The sequence below is a fragment of the Lithobates pipiens genome, unplaced genomic scaffold, assembly GCF_037356315.1.
Source record: "Lithobates pipiens isolate NorthernLeopardFrog02 unplaced genomic scaffold, aLitPip1_a1.2 Scaffold_16, whole genome shotgun sequence".
NCBI classification, from domain to species: Eukaryota; Metazoa; Chordata; class Amphibia; order Anura; family Ranidae; genus Lithobates; species Lithobates pipiens.
Window position 1 is genome coordinate 294618572 of NW_027507748.1, and position 21761 is coordinate 294640332.

Consider the following 21761-nt stretch of genomic DNA (forward strand, 5'->3'; position numbering starts at 1 on the left):
GTGATTAGAGCCTGAGGCTCTAACTGGCCTCAAAAAAGGGTGGGCTTGAGGGGCAGAACACTTGCCCGGCACATGAAGCACTGAAGGATGGTCCCTTGTGTGTGTGATACCAACTGTGAAACATAGGGAATTATTTACTAAAGGAAAATCCACTTTGCACTGCAAGTGCAATTGAAAGTACGCTTGTAAGTGCAGTCGCTGTAGATCTGTGGGGAAGATCTGAAATGAGGGGAAGCTCTTTTTTTTATGGATGCTAAATGTCTGCCCAATATCTCCAAAATTGCAGACAGGTCTTTTCCTGTAGTACACTGCTGAGTATGTTGGCAGGGACAGATCTCACCCCAGCTCCAAAATTGCAGCTTGTACAAACAGGCTTTCTAGGTGTGGTGCAAACACATATGCTATGTCCATCATCAACTTCCAAAAAAGCACTGACTTTTTTTATGGATAATAAATATCTGCTCAATCTGTTAGCCCTTCTGCACACAGTCTGAAATTCCGATGGAAAATGTCTGATACGACCGTGTGTGGGCTCCATCTGACTTTTTCCATCGGAATGTCCGACCAACAAAGTTTGAGAGCTAGATATAAAATTTTCCAACAACATGATCCGATGCGCGTCAGTTCTGATTGTGTGTAGCCTAGTCTGATGGACAAAGTGCCGTGCATGCTCAGAATAAATTCTGAGACGGAAGCACTCAGTCAGGTAAAGCTACTGTTCGGAATCGATATAGCACATTCGTCACGCTGCAATGTTAAAAATTCTTTAATGCAGCACATTTTCTTTTTCTTTATAATGCTACAAGAATGAAGTTGTTTTGCTGCTCATATTCACACAGACTTCTCCAAAACGTATTTCTTTATTATTTTTCCTGATTTCATGAATACAATATTTTAAATCGTCACATCTCTCCAATCAATTTTTTTTTCTGTAAATTTTTTGGTTGGTTTCTTAATCAAGATCTACTTTTATGACATTGTGCATGTGTTTTGTGTGTCAACTTACAACACCATATTTATCTATTTTATTATTTTCTTTTTTAATCTCTAGGAGGTTGTTTGGTGTTGGTGCCCTTTGTTATTAATTTGACTTTGTATTTTTGAAATGTACCTGACTACTCACAAATAAACTGTCCTTTTTGAAGTAAAACACATAGGCAAGTATTTCTTGAACCAAAAAAAACCCTTTATTTACGTGTCATAAACAAAAAAAGAGGGAGGCAGCGCTGGAGAAACTGGGGAAATTAGCAAAGCCTTTGGCCCCAAGAGCACACATCAACTATTTAAACGCAAAAATTGGTGGCCTGAGGAGTACATATCTGAGGGAGAACAGTCTGTTCCTGAAGTCCAAGAAACCCGTAACAGCAGGAGATGACATTTATGTCCCCAGGCTGTGGTCATACAAGAGCCTGCATCTTCTGTCAGACCAGACTGAACCCAGGTCATCACTCTCTGGTCTTCCTTCCACTCTTCCTTTCAGGCTGTGGCTGTGGTGCTGGAGGTGTGGCAGAAGGAGGAGGAGGAGGAGGAGCATGGTCCAAATCACACAAGTGTGTTGTTTGTGTGATTTGGCCATTCAACCCCCTTATTCAGTGTTTGGATAATTAGCTCCTCACACAGGTGTTGCCCCTCCTCCATTTGCTGGAGTTTTCAGGCAGTCAAGGTGGCAAAGGCCTCTTGATATGTGGGGGTGGCTTTGTTGCTGCATCCAGAAGCCTCCCCAATTAGCTTGAGAGCCGACACCTCCACACCCCCCCCCTTTTCTGGCCCTGTTGGGGGGAAGGCAGAGGGGAGGGACTTGGGATTCAGTCAGGCTGCTAGGCCTGCCCACCTCTTGGCTGCCACTTACCCCTGCCTCCTCCTGGCTGCCAGGTTCCACAGACACCACTTGGCTGCTGCATTCCACACCCTCCTCCTGGCTGAGGTCTTCCTGTGTATGAAAAAGGGAGATAGTTTTAGTTTTTGGTTCATCAAACCCACACAATTTTCAGCTCTTTACTGTTGCAAATTGTTAACAAATAGAAAAGACTATCATTCTGAGCCCAGCATTTTTCATTCTTGGCCCAAATGTTTTGGGCACTACTGTCTATTGATATGTGAAGCACTTTCTAAAATCAGCAATTAGTGAGCAAAAATCAAGTTAACATCATTAATTTTTACTCCAAAAATGTAGAACAATACTATACCTGGTTCAAACTGGGCTCCTCCAGTTCTTCCTTTCTGGAAGGCCCAGGTTGGGCGTCAGAAGACTCAGCAAGGGTGGAATGAAGCATAGAAGGAAGCGTGGAAGGAAGGGTAGAGAGGGATTCCCTGAACTCAGTCTGGTCTAACAGAAAATGCATCCTCTTATAGTACCACAGCCTGGGGACATAAACTTCATCTGCTGCAGCTCCAGTTTACATGGACTTCAGCACCTTCTTGCGTTCCCTCAGATATGTACTCCTCAGGCCACCAATTTTATTTTTTAAATAGATGATGATGTCTGCCCTGGCGACCACCGGCTTCACAAACTCGAACAGTTTCTCCATCGATGCCTGCCTCTTTAATTTGTTGCTGTAGTGGGGATGTGTAGCTTGCCACAGACAGGGCAGCTCCCTGTACTTGTCAATGAACAGGGGGAGAAAGCTGTGGTCGCTAAACCCACCCATATTATTTTATCTGCAAGACACAACACAAGACAAACCCTAATGTCAGGCTAAACTCTCCTAATCTTGTCCCAATATAGGCCTCAATCTAGAAGCAGTATAGGCTAGTGATGTACCAAGTTAAAATTGTACCTTCGTTTGAACGATCAGCGCGTCAGCTTCTCCTCCAGCTCACAGATCGTACATACGACACACGCGTGTTGTGTTTTATATACAGTGCGCATGCATGAAACTCCGCCCGCCCTTGACGTTCTTTCTAGTCTATTCCCCACCCCTACTCTTTCGGTGCAGTGGGGAGAGCACATGGCAGAGACACAGCAGGGGCATGATAAGAATTCCATTAACGAGTTGGAGGACAAGGAAAGCCCAGAGCCTGAAACGTCCCGATCCCAGAGGAGAAGATTTAAGACCTCAAATATGTCTTTTGGAGAGATGTTGGAGATGGTGGACATACTGAAGAGGAACGACTATGATGGGAAGTATGGACCTTACCCAAACCCAAATGTCAGATAGGCCATGACTAAAGTTGTGAAAAGTCTTCAGAAGAATTTTGGGGTACGATGATCCAAGGATCAACTGAGAAAACGCTGGTCAGACCTGAGGGAGCACGATCAGTACAGAAGGATCAAGCGAGTTCTTCAAAAAAGTAAGTAGTTGTCGTGTGTTCATATTATTATTATTATTGCTTACATACTGCTCCATATGCTTTGATTTAATGTTGTACAGTTTAAAATGGCCACTTTCATGTTCATGGGTTCAATCCTACGCAATAAACATCATTCGTTAGCCCACTCCAAAGACAATGTTTTGGCACACAACAGGTAAGTATTCCAGCTTTAGAAAGTGTCAAAAATAATGTTTTCACCTTTGAACTTTGCCAAAAAACACAATTGTACGACACTTCCAAGCAATGTTTTCATATTCCTATTTCTGCCCTCAAATATCAGTGTGCTAAGTATTCCTTTTTTACATTCTCATAGGGGAGAGAAGACTTGGGACGTCTGAGGACACCAGGGACCCCACACCTCCCAAAGAAGGGGAAATACCAACTCCAAAAGCAGAGGAGGAGGAGTAAGGAGAGATTGTAGAAATTGTAGAAATTGGCACCACAACAGGTGAGTGTCTGAGACCACAGCTTCTGGTAAGATAATCAATATATGTCTGCATATTTATAATTAGGGATGAGCCGAACACCCCCCGGTTCGATTCGCTCCAGAACTTTCGAACGGACCGAAAATTCGTGCAAAATTTATAACCCCATTGAAGTCTATGGGACTCGAACGTTCAAAATAAAAAGTGCTAATTTTAATGGATAATAAGCAAGATATTGTCCTAAAAAGGGTTTGGGGACCTGTCTCCTTCCCCAGGGGACATGAGTCAATGCCAATTTTTTTTTTTTCGGGAGCACTGATTTTAATGACGATTAAATTAAAAAGAAAAGTGAAATATTCCTTTAAATGTCGTGCCTGGGGGCGTCTATAGTATGCCTGTGAAGTGGCACATTTTTCCCGTGTTTAGAACAGTCCCTGCACAAAATGACATTTAACGGAAAAAAAAGTCATTTAAAACTGCTTGCAGTTTTAATGTCATGTCTGATTCTGGCAATACGGATGAAAATCATTGAGAAAAAAATGACATGGGTAGCCCCTCTGCCCATTACCAGCCCCTTTGGGCCTTGTACAGATAGTAAGGGGAACCCCATACCTAAATTAAAAAAAGGAAAGGTGTGGGGCCCCCAGGCCCTATATATTCAGAACAGCCGGAGGCATACATTAACTCCTGCAGATGCCTGTATTAGAGAACACCAACAATAAAGGGTAGCTACAGGTGTATACTGTGCTGGAGGCACACAACACCCACTTTAACTTCTGCAGATGCCTGAGAAAATAACACACTGTCCCTGCCTATCCTTCTCTCCCTGCACGCTGGAACACACTACACAAGGCCGCCTCGCTGGCGGCCTTAGATAGTGTGGGGCATGTACTAAACCCCCTGAGCTATATGTGGCCACAGGCATCCTGCCTGTGGCCAATTATGGGTCTCCTCGCTGCTGGCGCTGTGATTGGCCAAGCATGTGGGGTCACAGTGCATGCTTGGCCAATCATGAGCCAGCAATGCACTGTGATGGCGCAGTGCATTGTGGGCCGTGAGCGCCACACAAATTTGGCAGGAACGGCCCATAACATTCAGTATTCGCCGAACGGCCAAACAGCCGGTGTTCAAGTCGAACATGCGTTTGACTCGAACACCAAGCTCATCCCCACATTTTACCAGTGAAACTGCCCAGATCCTCATTGGAGAGATAATGGGGTGCAATCACGATTTAGAGAATATCCAGAAAAACATCAATGATGTTCAGCAAAATATGAAGAACATCATTGATGTTTTAGGGAGAATCTGAAACACCCAAAACTAGCTAGCATCCATTTTAATTTTTCAAAAACACTTATATTTTTAGAAATGCCACATTTGGAAGATGCACACAGTGTGTCAACATGTGCTATATCCCATCATGGGGGATCAATGTACGTGTTTTGTGGGTGAAACCCCTTCCTTGCTACTAAAGTGGTTGAGATGAAGGGGTTGCACCCCTAAAACAATTTTATTGATACCCCATGATGGGAGATAGCACATGTTGACATTATGAATGGGATCAGGAGGAAAACTGGCCACTTTTTGATTCTCAATTTGTGTGCATCTTCCAAATTTGGCTTTTACAGGGGTGACACCCCATCTGATGAAGGCAATATCGGCACAGTTTGTACATACTCATGTCTGATATTGTCTTCACTTTTTAAAGTTGAACTTTGTAAGTACCTGTGTTCTGTATGTTATGCTTTGATACATGCCTGTTTACACAAAAACGGCAAGTTAGAAAATTTTTAACAAAAATAATGTTTTATATACACCAAATATGTTGGTTTGTTGTAAAACCCTTTTCTAAACGCACGTGTGAATGTGCTTTGAGTAAAAAGTTAAATTATCAACAATGTTTGGCTTGTAGTAAAGTTGTTGTTTTCTGTGACAATGGATGTTATTTACTAAAGGCAAATCCACTTTGCACTCCAAGTGCACTTTTGCAGTGCACTTGTAGTGCATAGTGGATTTGCCTTTAGTAAATAACACCCACAGTGATTTTTAAAGTTCCACAATCACGCCATTTTCATGACCCCACATATTTCTGCCATGGTGCTGAAAATTAGCAATATTTTTGTCAGTAATGCACTACATACATTAACAACAAAAACAAGGTGTGTGTGTAGCAGACCCACAGCATAATAAGATTATCTGAATAAAAGACTGTCACCTCATCTCGCTCTGAAATTGGGTTTGTGCTGTTGTAGAAAAAGGCCCAAAAAAACACAAAAAAATCCTAGGAGACACCTAAAACAAAGCCAAGCAGTAAATGAAAACAAATTGGAGTTTTGAAAAAAAAAATTATTGGAGTTTTAAAGAAAAATGTATCAAAAAATGCCTCTCAGACATTGTCTGGCATATCAATGCCCACAGTTCTGACCTCGCGGGCGCTTTGGGGGGGGCAAGTCAGGGCGACCAGCTTCAAAGGCTGTCAGGTTGTCATTTTCAGGTAAGTCTGCATCAGGCCCAACTGAGGCCACATTGTCTGGTGAGTGTTTTTTCTAAAAATTGTGCAGAATGCAGCACGAAAGCACAATTTCATAGTTTCATAGTTAGTAAGGTTGAATAAAGACACCAGTCCATCCAGTTCAACCTGAGTGTCTACAATTGCCCCTGTACATTGCACACTCACATTGGTCCCTACCCTCAAAGAGCCCACAATCCAAGGTCCCCATTCATATACTAGAGCCAATTTTGGACAGAAGCCAATTAACCTACCTGCATGTCTTTGGATTGTGGGAGGAAACCGGAGTACCCGGAGGAAACCCACGCAGGCACAGGGAGAACATGCAAACTCCAGGCAGGTAGTGTCATGGTTGGGATTTGAACCAGCGACCCTTCTTACTGCTAGGTGAGAGTGCTAACCACTACACCACTGTGCCACACAATGTGATTGAGTTTATTTTCCGCCATGTGGATTGGAGTCAACAATAGGCGGAACCGGCTGGCCATTATGGCCAAAGTGTTCTGCACTACTCTTCTGGCTCTGGCCTGCTGGAAATTAAAGAATCCTCTGGTCCGGGGTCAGGGTCCTCATCGGGAAAGGCCGCATCAGATGGTTTGCCAGAGCAAACGCCTCATTCATGACTAAAACAATGGGGAGTCCTTCCACATTCTCCTCTGGAGGTGGCAAGCCCAGACTGCCACTCTAGAGACGCCAGTAGAACTCTGTCCGCGTGAACACTCCACCATCCGACATCCTGCCATTTTTCCCCACGTCCACATACAGGAAGTCATATGTCGCTGACACCACTGCCAACATCACGATACTATTATACCCCTTGTAATTATAATAGTAGGACCCCGAGTTGGGGGTGGGACGATGCGGATGTGTTTCCCATCAATTGCACCTCCACAATTGGGAAAGTCCCAACGGCTGGCAAAGTGGGAGACCACAGTCTGCCATTCCTGTAGCGTTGAAGGAAACTGTGGAGTCAAACAAGAAAAAAAAATGTAATTTTGTACATCAACATTGCAAGCAGATTAGACACAAACATTTTTGGCCAAGATCAGTATAAAATTTTTGGAAATGTGTTTTTCAAGCCAAAAGTATAAGGTCCCCTTATCAGATTCCTTACCCTCACCCCCCCATCTGATGGCCCATTGCAAGATGTTTTGGACAGGTAACCCTCTCCACTTCATTGAGAGCTGAATGCATAAATAATGTGTGATACTTTGGACAGACCCTCCTTACTTACACTATTGGCAGCCCACCGGACAGGTAAGAAGTGTCATAATACAAAAAAAAGGAACAAATGGAAGCACATTTTGACATTCTGCTATTACCTATCAAGATAATAATAGGAGAAAAAAACTTTAAACAGTAGCATTTGAAGGTATTGAGGCAGGCCCTTGCACTACATGCTTTGGTGAATTCATCCATAAATCTGACCACAAAAGAGGTAGGTATAGTGTGTATTGGGTTTGGCAAAGTCAGGAGATAGAGGATTGCTATCAGCGTACCTAGCAGTTGTAGGGAGGGGGGTTCCTAATGAGTTTGGCCCACCAAAAATAATAACCACTTTCAGACCGGACCATTTTGCTGGTAAATGACCAGAGGTCTTTTTACACTTTGGCACTGCGCTGCTTTAACTGGTAATTACGCGGTCATGCAATGTTGTACCCAAACAAAATTTGCGTCCTTTTCTTCCCACAAATAGAGCTTTCTTTTGATGGTATTTGATTGCCTCTGCGATTTTTATTTTTTGCGATATAAACGTAAAAAGACCGCAAATTTTGAAAAAAAATGATATTTTCTACTTTTTGTTATTAGAAAAATCCAATAAACTCAATTTTAGTCATACATTTAGGCCAAAATGTATTCAGCCACATGTCTTTGGTAAAAAAAAAGTCAATAATTGTATATTTATTGGTTTGCGCAAAAGTTGTCACATCTACAAACTAAGGTACGTTTTCTGGAATTTACGCAGCTTTTAGTTTACGACTGCCTATCTCATTTCTTGAGGTGCTAAAATGGCAGGGCAGTACAAAACCCCCCCAAATGACCCCATTTTGGAAAGTAGACCCCCTAAGGAAATTGATAAGAGGCATGTTGAGCCCATTGAATATTTTATTTTTTTGCCTCAAGCGATTGAATAATGACAAAAAAAAAATTTTTTTTTTTTTTTTACACAAAGTTGTCACTAAATGATATATTGCTCACACATGCTATGGGCGTATGTGAAATGACACCCCAAAACAAATTCTGCTGCTTCTCCTGAGTACGGGGATACCACATATGTGGGACTTTTTGGGAGCCTAGCCGCGTACGGGGCCCCGAAAACCAAGCACCGCCTTCAGGCTTTCTAAGGGCGTAAATTTTTGAGTTCACTTCTCACTACCTATTACAGTTTTGAAGGCCATAAAATGCCAAGATGGCACAAAACCCCCACAAATGACCCCATTTTAGAAAGTAGACACCCCAAGCTATTTGCTGAGAGGCATGTTGAGTTCATGGAATATTTTATATTTTGCCACAAGTTGCGGGAAAATTACAAACTTTTTTTTTTTTTTTTTTTTTTAACAAAGTTGTCACTAAATGATATATTGCTCATGCATGCCATGGGCATATGTGAAATGACACCCCAAAATAAATTCTGCTGCTTCTCCTGAGTATGAGGATACCACATATGTGGGACTTTTTGGGAGCCTAGCCGCGTACGGGGCCCCGAAAACCAAGCACCGCCTTCAGGCTTTCTAAGGGCGTAAATTTTTGAGTTCACTTCTCACTACCTATTACAGTTTTGAAGGCCATAAAATGCCAAGATGGCACAAAACCCCCACAAATGACCCCATTTTAGAAAGTAGACACCCCAAGCTATTTGCTGAGAGGCATGTTGAGTCCATGGAATATTTTATATTTTGCCACAAGTTGCGGGAAAATTACAAACTTTTTTTTTTCACAAAGTTGTCACTAAATGATATATTGCTCACGCATGCCATGGGCATATGTGAAATGACACCCCAAAATAAATTCTGCTGCTTCTCCTGAGTATGGGGATACCACATATGTGGGACTTTTTGGGAGCCTAGCCGCGTACGGGGCCCCGAAAACCAAGCACCGCCTTCAGGCTTTCTAAGGGCGTTACAGTTTTGAAGGCCATAAAATGCCAAGATGGCACAAACCCCCCCCAAATGACCCCATTTTGGAAAGTAGACACCCCTAAATTTAGGGGTACACTAGTGAGACTAGGTAATAAATGGCGGGTGCCCTGAAACTATAAAAAAATAACTAACCAACCAGCGTCACCTGTAACAGTTATATGGTGATCACTGGTGAAAGGGTTAACTAGGGGGCAATCGGGGGGCTTTATGCGGTAGTATATGGGGGTCCCTGGCGCTATAAAAAGCTGCAGCGAACCTAAATACCTACCTGCCTAACTAGCGTCACCTGTGACACTAATACAGCGATCAGAAAAACGATCGCTTATTAGGCTGGGTTCACACTGGAGCGATGCGGGAACGCCACGAATGCGCGGCGGGTTCCCGCATCGCATGCCTCCCGGCGGCAGTTCACACTGCCCTATGCGAACTGCTGGGAGTGTCAGTGAAATGTTACTGACACCCCCAGATCAGTTCGCATATCGCAGTGCGATCTGCAAACTCGGATCGCATGGTGTGAACACCCATGCGATCCGATTCTGCTGCGGGCCAAAAAAAGGGTCCCGTGCGAATTTGCGGCGGGTGCGGCGGGTGCGGCGAATGGCTGAACTCGAATCGCACAGAGATCGGATGTGATTTGCACTGCAGTGCGGTGCGAATCACATCCGTTCTCATAAACCGCTGCAATGTGAACCCAGCCTTAGTGACACTGGCGACGGGGGGTGATCACGGGGTTAAACCTTTATTGGGGGGGTTAGGGGGGTACCTTAGAACTAAAGGGGGCTAACCCTAACTGCCCTAACAGTTATTAGTCACAAATGACACCCGCCGGGTGATCAGGGGGTTAAACCTTTATTAGGTAATAAATGGCGGGTGCCCTGAAACTATAAAAAAATAACTAACCAACCAGCGTCACCTGTAACAGTTATATGGTGATCACTGGTGAAAGGGTTAACTAGGGGGCAATCAGGGGGCTTTATGCGGTAGTATATGGGGGTCCCTGGCGCTATAAAAAGCTGCGGCGAACCTAAATACCTACCTGCCTAACTAGCGTCACCTGTGACACTAATACAGCGATCAGAAAAATGATCGCTTATTAGGCTGGGTTCACACTGGAGCGATGCGGAAACGCCGCGAATCCGCGGCGGGTTCCCGCATCGCATGCCTCCCGGCGGCAGTTCACACTGCCCTATGCGAACTGCTGGGAGTGTCAGTGAAATGTTACTGACACCCCCAGATCAGTTCGCATATCGCAGTGCGATCTGCAAACTCGGATCGCATGGTGTGAACACCCATGCGATCCGATTCTGCTGCGGGCCAAAAAAAGGGTCCCGTGCGAATTTGCGGCGGGTGCGGCGGGTGTGGCGGGTGCGGCGGGTGCGGCGAATGGCTGAACTCGAATCGCACAGAGATCGGATGTGATTTGCACTGCAGTGCGGTGCGAATCACATTCGTTCTCATAAACCGCTGCAATGTGAACCCAGCCTTAGTGACACTGGCGACGGGGGGTGATCACGGGGTTAAACCTTTATTGGGGGGGTTAGGGGGGTACATTAGAACTAAAGGGGGCTAACTCTAACTGCCCTAACAGTTATTACAGTCACAAATGACACCAATGCAAAAAAAAAAAAAAAAAAAAAAAAAAATGACATTGGTGTCACTGTGACTGGGGGGCAGGGGTAATTGGGGGGGTGATCGGGGGGTAAAGGGGGGGTGTGAGTGTGCCTGGCATGTTCTACTGTGTGTGTAGAGTGTTGGTGCAACTTACTGATCCGCTCTCCTCCGTGTCGGAACGAAAAATACCGACACGGAGGAGAGAATACATCACTTCCTCTCCTGTGTTTACATTACAGGAGAGGAAGTGATGTCACCGGGGATTTCTATTCGTCGGGAGCGATCGCGAGGGGGTGGCCATGAATGAATGGCCGTCCCCTCGTCCGGGATCGCTCCCGTACGAAAACCGACCGCCGCAGGCACCGGGCGGGGGCCCGATCGGGCCCCCGACCCGCGGGAGGCAAGGGACGTACATGTATGTCCTTATGCCTGCCCGTGCCATTGTACCAACGTACATCGGCGTGCGGCGGTCGGCAACTGGATAATCTGGCACTCTGCATGAATTTAAGCACACACATAACATTTTTACACATTTAAGGGGGTGTTTAGGGGAAAGCAATACTATGGAGCTGACAAAATACATTGCTACGTGACTAGGCTATAGGTTTATGGGCCCAGAAGAGCATGCTGGGGAAGTTAGTGAAGGCAAATATGCCTGAAGGACAAAAAAGGAACTTTAAAAGCTTCCAGCATGCATGAGGACAAAGGAGCACAGCATATCAATTACAGCATATTGAAATCATGGTAATTAGGGAATGAGGAAAGAAATACAATATATTAGCAAACATTAAATACATAGAATGTGATTTTAAGGGAGAAAACTTACCTTGATATAGTCCTTCTGCAGGACCTGTATGATGGCAGAACATGTCTCTGGAATAATGATTCCCAGAGCCTGGGGGGATATGCCTGTCGAGAACTTGAGGTCCTGAAGACTTCTCCCTATCGCCAAGTACTGCAACGTGGCGATGAGCCTCTGCTCTGGAGTGATGGCTTGCCACATGCAAGTATCCTGCCTGCTGATATAAGGGGACAGCAAAGCCAGCAGACGGTGAAAAATGGAGTCCGTCATCCGGAGATAACTCCTGAAATCATCAGGATTATTCTCCCGGATCTTACGAAGCAAAGGCATGTGCGAGAATTGGTCACGCTGGAGCAACCAATTCTTGCTCCACGAACTCCTCCTCGCCCTGTTCATGGACTGTGCTTGTGTCAAAGCTAAAAGCCCAACACCAAGCCCCTGCACAGCACGAACTCTACGAAGAGTACGTACAGGAAACATGGCTTCAAAATGGTCGGCTGGTCAGAACGGACTAACAGAAAGCACCAATAAACAGCAAGGCCTGAAAGAACGAACTGAAAACCAGAAACGAGCGGACAATAACCACTGAAAATCAAAGCGTACTATATGAAGATATAGTCCGCAATGACCAACAAATGCGAACTGACTACACGCACTGATAAGCAGATACGCACCGACAAGCACAAACTGAAGAGCAGTAACTATCTGAAGCACAAATCTGAAAAGTGCGAATCGTCTCTAACCAAACTTCTACTAACATGCAATAAACACAAGATCAGCAGAAGGAGCCCAAAGGGTGCCGCATGTGGTGCTTAACTTCCCTTTTCTAGTCCCGTTGTACACGGTTTTACGTCATCGCGTTCTTGTCGCCTGGAAATTCCGACAACTTTGTCCAACCTTATGTATGCAACACCACTTCCGGAACTAAATCTGTCGGAAATTATCCAACTAATTTTGTGGTCGGAATGTCCGACCATGTGTACAAGGGCTTAGAACTTGTGGCCTGTTCAAACAGCCTGTCCAGTTGTGGTGCAAACCTGTATGCTTTTTCTATCATCAATGTCCAAAAAAAACAATAAAAAAAATGCATGGATACTAAATGCCTGCTCGGTATTTGCAACTTTGTTTGCTAGGATCCTGTCAGCTGCACAGCCAGCAACGTGCTAGCTACCAATATGCTACCCCCCACCATGACACTGATTCATGCACCTGTTTCTGATGAGTACATTATTCTGTCACACACACTGACATTTGCCGCATGGAGGAGCAAAGGCATTCTAAAAAGTGTATATTTTCTAAAAGCAAAAACAGGAAATCTGGTGGTTGCACAGTTTTTACATTGCACAATGCTAACACATCTGTTGTGTTTATCAAAACTACTGTATGTAGATAATTCTAATTATTTTAGTATACACAAACATAATCTCCAAATCTACAGTAAAAAAAAAAAAAAAAAAAAAAAAATATTTGGATAAATACATACCAAATATGTCAAGACTCAAATGGGTTTATTTACTAAAACTGGTGAATGCAAATCTGGGGCAGCTGTGCATGGTAGCCAATCAGCTTCTAACTTCAGCTTTAACAAAAAAAAAAAACCTAGAAGCTGATCGATTTCTATGCAGAACTGCAGAGTTTGCAATGATACCAAAAAGTGTACATAGGCTATGCTTTTAAGCTTCTTCACTGTTCAACAAATAAAGTTAACCAGCAATGATCCTCTCCTCCTGGCTTGCATGGCAATTTTCAACATGTATTGTATTAATGAGTATCTGTGTATTGTTGCATATTAGTGTCAGAAAGATAGTTGTTAGCTAATTTGGGGTATAATCCCCAATCCCTATTAAATTAGCGGGTACGATGCCTAGTGGGTGTGGCGGCATGTATGTGTTCCTTGATCATCCAATCAAGGGCAAATACTACTCTGCAAAATGCATTGTTTCCCTGGAAGCCCAGGTTCTGAATCTAGGGAAGCAACTGTCAACACTGAGAATACTCGCCATACTAAAGCAAAGTTGGGATTGTACCCGGCAGGTGCAAGCAAGGGCCAGTACAGAGGTGGGTGGAGATAAAGAGGGGTAGGCACCAAACCAGAGTAGATGGGTGACAGTCAGGAAAGGTAGAGGGGAAAGGGCCAGGGAGGCTGATCCTGGGCTGGAACATCCCAATAAGTACTGCGCTTTGCGTGACATTAGTGGAACCAGTCAGGGACCAGCATTGCTGGAGCTGAGTCACTCCCCTAGCTGCCAGGTGAATAACTACTTCAGTGAGCGCGAGAGTAAAGCCAAGGGAAAGGAAAGACAGATTTTGGTGTTAGGGGACTCAATTCTTAGAAGGATAGAGAGGGCAATCTGTCACAAAGAGCTGAAGCGCCGAACTGTATGTTGTCTACAGGGCACTTGGGTTTAGCACATCATGGATCTGGTGGACAGATTACTGGGAGGGGCTGGGGAAGACCTGGCTGTCATGGTGCACGTTGCCACCAATGACAAAGTCAGAGGAAGATGGAGTGTCCTTAAAAATGATTTTGGGGATTTAGGAGCTAAATTGAGGAAATGAACCTCCAAGGTAGTAATCTCAGAAATACTACTGGTACCTCAAGCCACACCAGAAAAGCAGAGGGAGATTAGGGAAGTAAACAAGTGGCTGAAGAGCTGGTCTAGAAAGGAGGGGTTTGGGTTCGTGGAGACCTGGGCAGATTTCTCAATCGGTTACCAGCTCTTTAGCAGGGACGGACTGAACCTAAATGGGGAAGATGCAGATCGGCTGGAAGTGAAGTTGGCTGACAAGGTAGAGGGACTTTTAAACTAGGCGATGGGGGGAGGGACCAGAGGTAGAGATAGTTAGTTAGCGTGGAACAAATTCCAGAGGGAAGTTTTGGGGGCTAAGTGGTAGTTTGACTAAAGCACCTAAACCCAAGGTAAGTACAGTAACAAGTCCTATTTTCAACCTTACGAGACCCAATAAGGAGATAGTATGCGAACAGTTTAAACTACGTGGCATGTTCACTAATGCCAGGAGTCTGTCGGACAAGATGGGAGAACTAGAGCTACTGTTATACGAGGAGGATTTTGATTTTGTAGGAATTTCAGAGGCTTGGTTAAACAGCTTTTATGATTGGCTGGCAACCATTCAAGGGAATTCCCTATATCCCAGGGATAGAGAGGGTAAAAAGGGGGAGGAGTATGCCTGTATATCAAAAATGATGTACAAGTGAATGTGAGAGATGACATCACTAAGGGAGCAAGGGAGGAGGCGGAATCCCTATAGGTAGATCTATAAAAGGGAGGAAATTAAGGGGACAGTAATACTGGGAGTATGCTATAGCCCCCCTAACCTGAGGGAGGAGGAGGAGGAGGACCTCCTATCATCACAATTTTGGATTTGCAGCAAGGATAGGAAGTGTCATTATAACGGGGGATTTTAATTATCCAGACATAGGCTGGGCGGAAGGAACCTCACATTCATCTAAAGCTCACCATTTTCTAAATGTAAAATTTAAAGGATGAAGTGAAGCCAACCAAACAAAATGATACCACATCCCAAGTATTTAATTTACAAAAAGGAAACAAGGGGAGAGGTAACTAGCCTAAGCGGGACTTTTAACGGTATCAGACATTATATGTAATAAAGAAAATCAGATAGTAATCACTCAAGAAGAGTTTTAAAAGAAAATTCATAGAAATTTATTATACAAAAAATAACAGATTTTGCTAAAACAGCACTAATAAAATAGGTACAGATCCATACAATACATAGAGATCTTGAGGAATCATTTGTGAACTCAGTCAATGTAATATGGTGCTCAACATGTTTCACTCATGGACGAGTTTCTTCAGGAGCTGAACTAACTTGTGGTTACTGCTTGTTGATTTGTCCTTTCTTTTGTCTATACCAGACTTGATAAGCCCTAGTGCAATACGAAGTCAACTTTACCTTGTATCTGAGCGGGCAGGAAGATATCTTTCCTTTCCACTTTGGAAACCGCGGTCTAGCTATGGCAGCTTCTGTCCCCTATGTATGGGTTCAGTTATTTAATTTTGATCCTATCAGGTAATGACCTCAAATTATCTACTAATCTATGTAGTCAATACAAATTATTTTTTTTGTATAATAAATTTCTATGAATTTTATTTTAAAACTCTTCTTGAGTGATTACTATCTGATTTTCTTTATTACATATAATGTCTGATACCGTTAAAAGTCCCGCTGAGGCTAGTTACCTCTCCCCTTTTTTCCTTTTTGTACATTTTCTAAATGTGTTGCAGGACAATGTAATGGGTCAGATGGTAAATGCGCCAACTAGAAACAATGGGGGTTATTTACGAAAGGCAAATCCACTTTGCACTGCAAGTGCACTTGAAAGTGCAGTCGCTCTAAATCTAAGGGGTAGATCTGAAATGAGCGGAAGCTCTGCTGATTTTATCATCCAATCATGTGTAAGCTAAAATGCTGTTTTTTATTTTCCTTGCATGTCCCCCTAGGATCTACAGCAACTTTATTTTCAACTGCACTTGCAGTGCAAAGTGAATTTTCTTTTAGTAAATAACCCCCAATGTGTTACTAGACCTATTTATTACCAACAATACAGACCTGAACACGGATGTGGAAATACAGGGAAATTTAGGAAACAGCGAACACAGGTCAATTAGTTTCAGTTTAAATCACACAAATAGGAAACATAAGGGGAATACAAAGACACTACATTTCATAAAAGCCAACTTCCCTAAACATATGATCCTTGCTAGAAGATACTAAATGGGATAAAATCATAGGAACAAAGAACATGGAGGAAAAATGGGTATGCTTTAAGAGCATATTAAACAAGGGTATTAGCCAGTGCATCCCAATGGGAAATACATTTAAAAGAGCTAATAAATGTCCTGGGTGGCTTAACTCCAATGTAAAAATGCATATAAAAGCAAAGGAGAAGGCCTTCAAAAAATACAAGGCTGGGTGATCATCATCAGCATTCAAACTTTACAAAGAACACAAAAATAAATGTAAGGGTGCAATCAGGGCTGTTAGGATAGAACACGAAAGGCACATAGCGGAGGAGAGTAAAAAAAATAAAACAAAAATTCTTTAAGTATATTAATAGTAAGAAAGGGAGGTCAGATCATATTGGTCCCATGAAGAATGATGAAGGGAATCTGGTTACTAAGGATAGAGAGATGGCAAATGTATTGAATGTTATATGAATGAATGAATATTTAGGGAAGAACCAGTCACACCTGAGACAGGAAGTATCTTACACAGCTGTACCTACAATTTTAAACTCTAAGTTATTACTTGTTTTTTTTTTAATAAATTGGATTGAAATACTGCACTATGGACCCTCCCTTCTTTATTGCATGACCATACTGCATCGGATGAGCCTGAAACCACCCTGGTACAAGCATTACTGTGGATATCTGTAGGAATCAATCAATCGATTGCTGAGGATCCAGTATATATCCATATCAAGGCTTGACTTGACCTGTGGGGGTCTTTGCATGAGGTGAGAGACTGGGGCAAATGAGTTGCGCACCACAGATGGTGATATTGGATGAAGTGGATTATGTTAGGTCAAGTTGCACATGCGTTTTTTTTTTCCTTTATGAACTGTCACTGTAATTTTTTCCTTTTTTATTGGACTTTGATTGCACTTTTGGAGCATTTATTGCACTTTATTACTTTGTTTGCACTCTATCAGATTTTCTGACATTTTGAATGATAATTATCGTCCTTGCCAAACCAATCTATTGACCTTCTATGAGGAGGTAAGCTGGTATCTAGATAAAGGAAGGCCCGTAGACGTGGTGTATCTGGATTTTGTGAAGGTATTTGATACAGTTCTCCATAAACGGTTACTGTACAATCTAAGGTCTGTCAGCATGGACCATAAGGTGAGTACATGGATTAAAAACTGGCTACAGGGGCTGTGACAAACATGGGTGTCAGATCACTACCCTCCATGCTAACTCACAACGAAGGACTGGCCAACCCCACACCACACTGTCACTTATGTAACAATGCCACTCTCAGCTGCGCCAAGCACAAATACTTTTCCAGCTTGCAGGACCAAAATCTAGGTGCCAGAAGCATGAAAGTGATTTGTCACTGGCTAATTACGCAATTAACTCTTTAACTGCCACCACCCCTGTTTTAAAAGATCGAGCTGGGGGAGACTTTTAATTTTAGCAATACCAATTATGATTTTAGAATAGGCGTCTGTGACACACATTACCACCACAGACAGGTCTGCTCAGAGGCCTTACTATACAACAGTAGCGCTCTTCAAGAGGCAGGTTAATTTATAGCTTGTATTAAGAGCTTTAGAGACAAGGTTAACACTTTTCAACATAAGGGTTTAATATAAAAAGGTCAAAGTTGGTGCAAATAAAAGATGTTTCAAAGAGATAAAGACAATATACAGCCACCAAGAAATTGGGGAGGAAGAATACATGCAATTATGTCTGATGGTTGATCAGAGTTTGATCGATGGTTTGGGCAATCAGTTCTCAAACTTGGCAGATGTTCCTGCTTGGATGGTAAAAGGAGAACTGACCATTGTCTTGGCATCTTCTCTTTTCTGTCAGATCAAAGGGTGTTGACAGCGACCAGTGACCAATCATCTGGTCATCTTGTTTAGGGGTTGGTTGCTGGGAGGTCTCTACATTCATGACCATGTCCCAGGTACACTTTGTGATACATATTCATATCTCTGCATCGCTACTGTTTGCAGACTGTGAATATCCATATTATTGATCAGCATGACATTTGCTTCAAAATAAATACACACATGCCAGGTCTCCAATGTATAGTTTACCTAGGAGGAATAAGGGGTACCAGTGGGTTCCCATATGATCTGACATAGGGGTGTCTGGACTTGAAACGTTACAAATTATCTGAGGAAACTAAGTATGTCCATATTAGGGCTGTGCTATTATTAATTTGGAAGTTATGAAACATGCTAAAATTTCATAACTATCCTCAACAATTTAAGCTTTATGTGCATTAAGGTATTTGAGACCAGTATCTGTTGGTTCTCTGAATTGAGACGTTGACAGTTTTACGACAGGCCTGGACATCCTACCAGGCCAACATTAGCTGTTTCTACAGACCTAGCATGGTTCTGCTTTCTTTATGTTGAGATAACAGCTCTTTTGAAGTATAAGCGTATGAATTCCTGGAAATAAAGGAGGAGGGAAGGGATTCAGATTTCTACTGCAATGTGTAACTGTTAGCCAAGCTGTCATGGCTGACATAAGGTTCTCAAACATGGCCGCTAGCTACAGTTTTTCTTGTTTTCAGTACGCGATACCATTACAGGGGCAAGTTCAGAGGTTAGTGATAAATGGGGAGTACTTTGACTCTGGTCTGGTGTGGAAAGTGGGATCCCCCAGGGCTCTGTCATGGGACAAATCCTGTTTAATTTTTTCATAAACGACCTGGAGGATTGGATAAACAGATCAATCTCAGTATTTGCAGATGATACTAAGCTAAGCAGGGAAATCTTACAGATTAATGTGGTGGGCAACTACATGGTAAATGAGGTTTAATGTAGAAAAATGTAAAATAATGCATTTGGGTGGCAAAAATATGAATGCAATCTACTCTCTAGGGTGATCAAGGATGGAAAAGGACCTGGGGGTCCTAGTAGATGATAGGCTCAGCAATTGCATGCAATACAAAGCTGTCGCAAGCAAACCAAATAGAATATCAGCATGCATTAAAAAGGAGGTTTAACTTCAGAGATAAAATGATAATTCTCCCACTCTACAAGACTCTGGTCTGGCCTCCCCTGGAGTACGCCATCCAGTTCTGGGCACCAGTCCTCAGGAAGGATGTGCTGGAACTAGAGAGAGTCTAGAGAAGGGCAACAAAGCTAATAAAGGGACTGGAGGACCTTATTTATGAGGAATGGTTGCAAGCACTGAACTTATTCTCTACGGAGAAGAGACACTTGGGAGGGGATATGATTTCAATGTACAAATACCATACTGGTGACTAGGGATGAGCTTCGTGTTCGAGTCGAACATACGTTCGACTCGAACATCGGCTGTTCGCCCGTTCAGCGAATTCCGAACGTTATGGGCCGTTCGCGCCAAATTCGTGTGGCGCTCACAGCCCACAATGCACTGCGTCATCGCAGTGCATTGCTGGCTCATGATTGGCCAAGCATGCACTGTGACCCCGCATGCTTGGCCAATCACAGCGCCAGCAGCGAGGAGAGCCATGATTGGCCACAGGCAGGATGCCTGTGGCCAATCATAGCTCAGGCTGTGTAGTACACGCCCCACACTATATAAGGCCGCCAGCGCGGCGACCTTGTGTAGTGTGTTGGCGTCTGAAGCAGTTAGTGGGTGTTCTGTGTACCTTTCAGCACAGTACACACTGATCGTTATCGGCCGATTTTCGATCTTGCTGTTGTGTAGTGGTTGTTGTCTGCTTGCCCTGACCGCAGTATACACCGCTATATTCACCTCACCTATATAGCTAGTGATCTATCTTTTATAATAGAGCTTGCAGTCAGTAGTGTTAGGAGCTTGTGCGTGCTGTCTGTGTGCTCTGTACCCAGTACACACCGCTATATCCACCTACATAGCTCTTCTCTATTTGAGCCCACTTGCCATCTGCAGGAGTTATTGGAAGTTGTGTGTGCCTCCAGCACAGCACAGTATACACCTGTATATACCCCTTTATCTCTGGTGTTCTATAATAAAGGAATATGCAGGAGTTAGTGGGTGTTTTGTGCCTCCAGCACAATATACACCTGTATCTACCCTTTATTGCTGTTCTCTAAAAGAGCCATCTGCAGGGCTTAGTGGGTGTCGTGTGACTCCATTACAGTATACCCCTTTATCTCTGGTGTTCTATAATAAAGGCATCTGCAGGAGTTAGTGGGTGTTGTGTGCCTCCAGCACAATATACACTACCCAACTGCTGTTTTACCCAACTCCCTTCAGGCCATTACCATGTCTGGAAGGCCAGCAAGGAGAGGCAGACAGGCGCGAGCCGATAAAAGAGGGCAAGCAGGCTCTGTGTCTAGAGACAACAGTGCTGGTCGTGGACGCGGTGCATTGTCATCAGCACGTGGCCATGGGACACGATTGTCCTTCTTTTCGGCAGCTGGACATGTTGAACCGCAACATGCCAATGACTTGGTAGAGTGGATGACCAAGCCCTCTTCATCCTCCTCATCCTCTCTCACCCAGTCTCAGGGTACTAGCAAAGCAGCTGCCAACGCATTGTCTTCCCTCGTCTCAATGTCATCATCAGTGACTCCTTCCCTATACCCACCACGTCCTCCTGAGGAGTCTCCTGAACTCTTTTTATTTTTTATTTTTTTATTTTTTTATTGAAAATAGAAAGATAACAAGAATACAGTATCTTACACTTGTACAAGTGTTCATAGAAACAGTAAGTTTGACATATGAGACAAATCAAAAACAAGGGAAGGGGGGGAGAAGGGTGGAAGGGAGAAGAGAGGAAATAAAAAAAATAAAAAAGAGAAGGAAAGGGGGGGGGGAAGAAGGAGGGTGGGGCATAATAGTTCAGCATATTTATTATGTCTTCAAAAGATTATCAGTTATCTGCAGTACAGATCCGTAAATGCCACTTTCAAATAACCAAGTCTCAGTGAGCCGGGGGTGTGGGAATTTCTTCCTTTCAGAATTATATGACATGGTTTGGTCGATTAATTTGAGCATTTAAATTCATCGTAAGAGGGCGTGGAGTAGTAATCTGAATTACGCAGCAGTATTCAGTTTGGAGCGGTTCCACAGATCCCAAATCTTAGAGAACTGGGGCATAGTATCGTGGACTATGGCTGTAAGCTTTTCCATACGGCTGATATGTTCTAAGTTCTGCAAAACCTGGGTGAGATCGGGCGGAATATGAGATAACCACCGTGTAGGGATGGCTCTTTTAGCCGCTAGTAAAATGAAGGTGGCGAGCTTCTGAGCATGTTTAGAAAG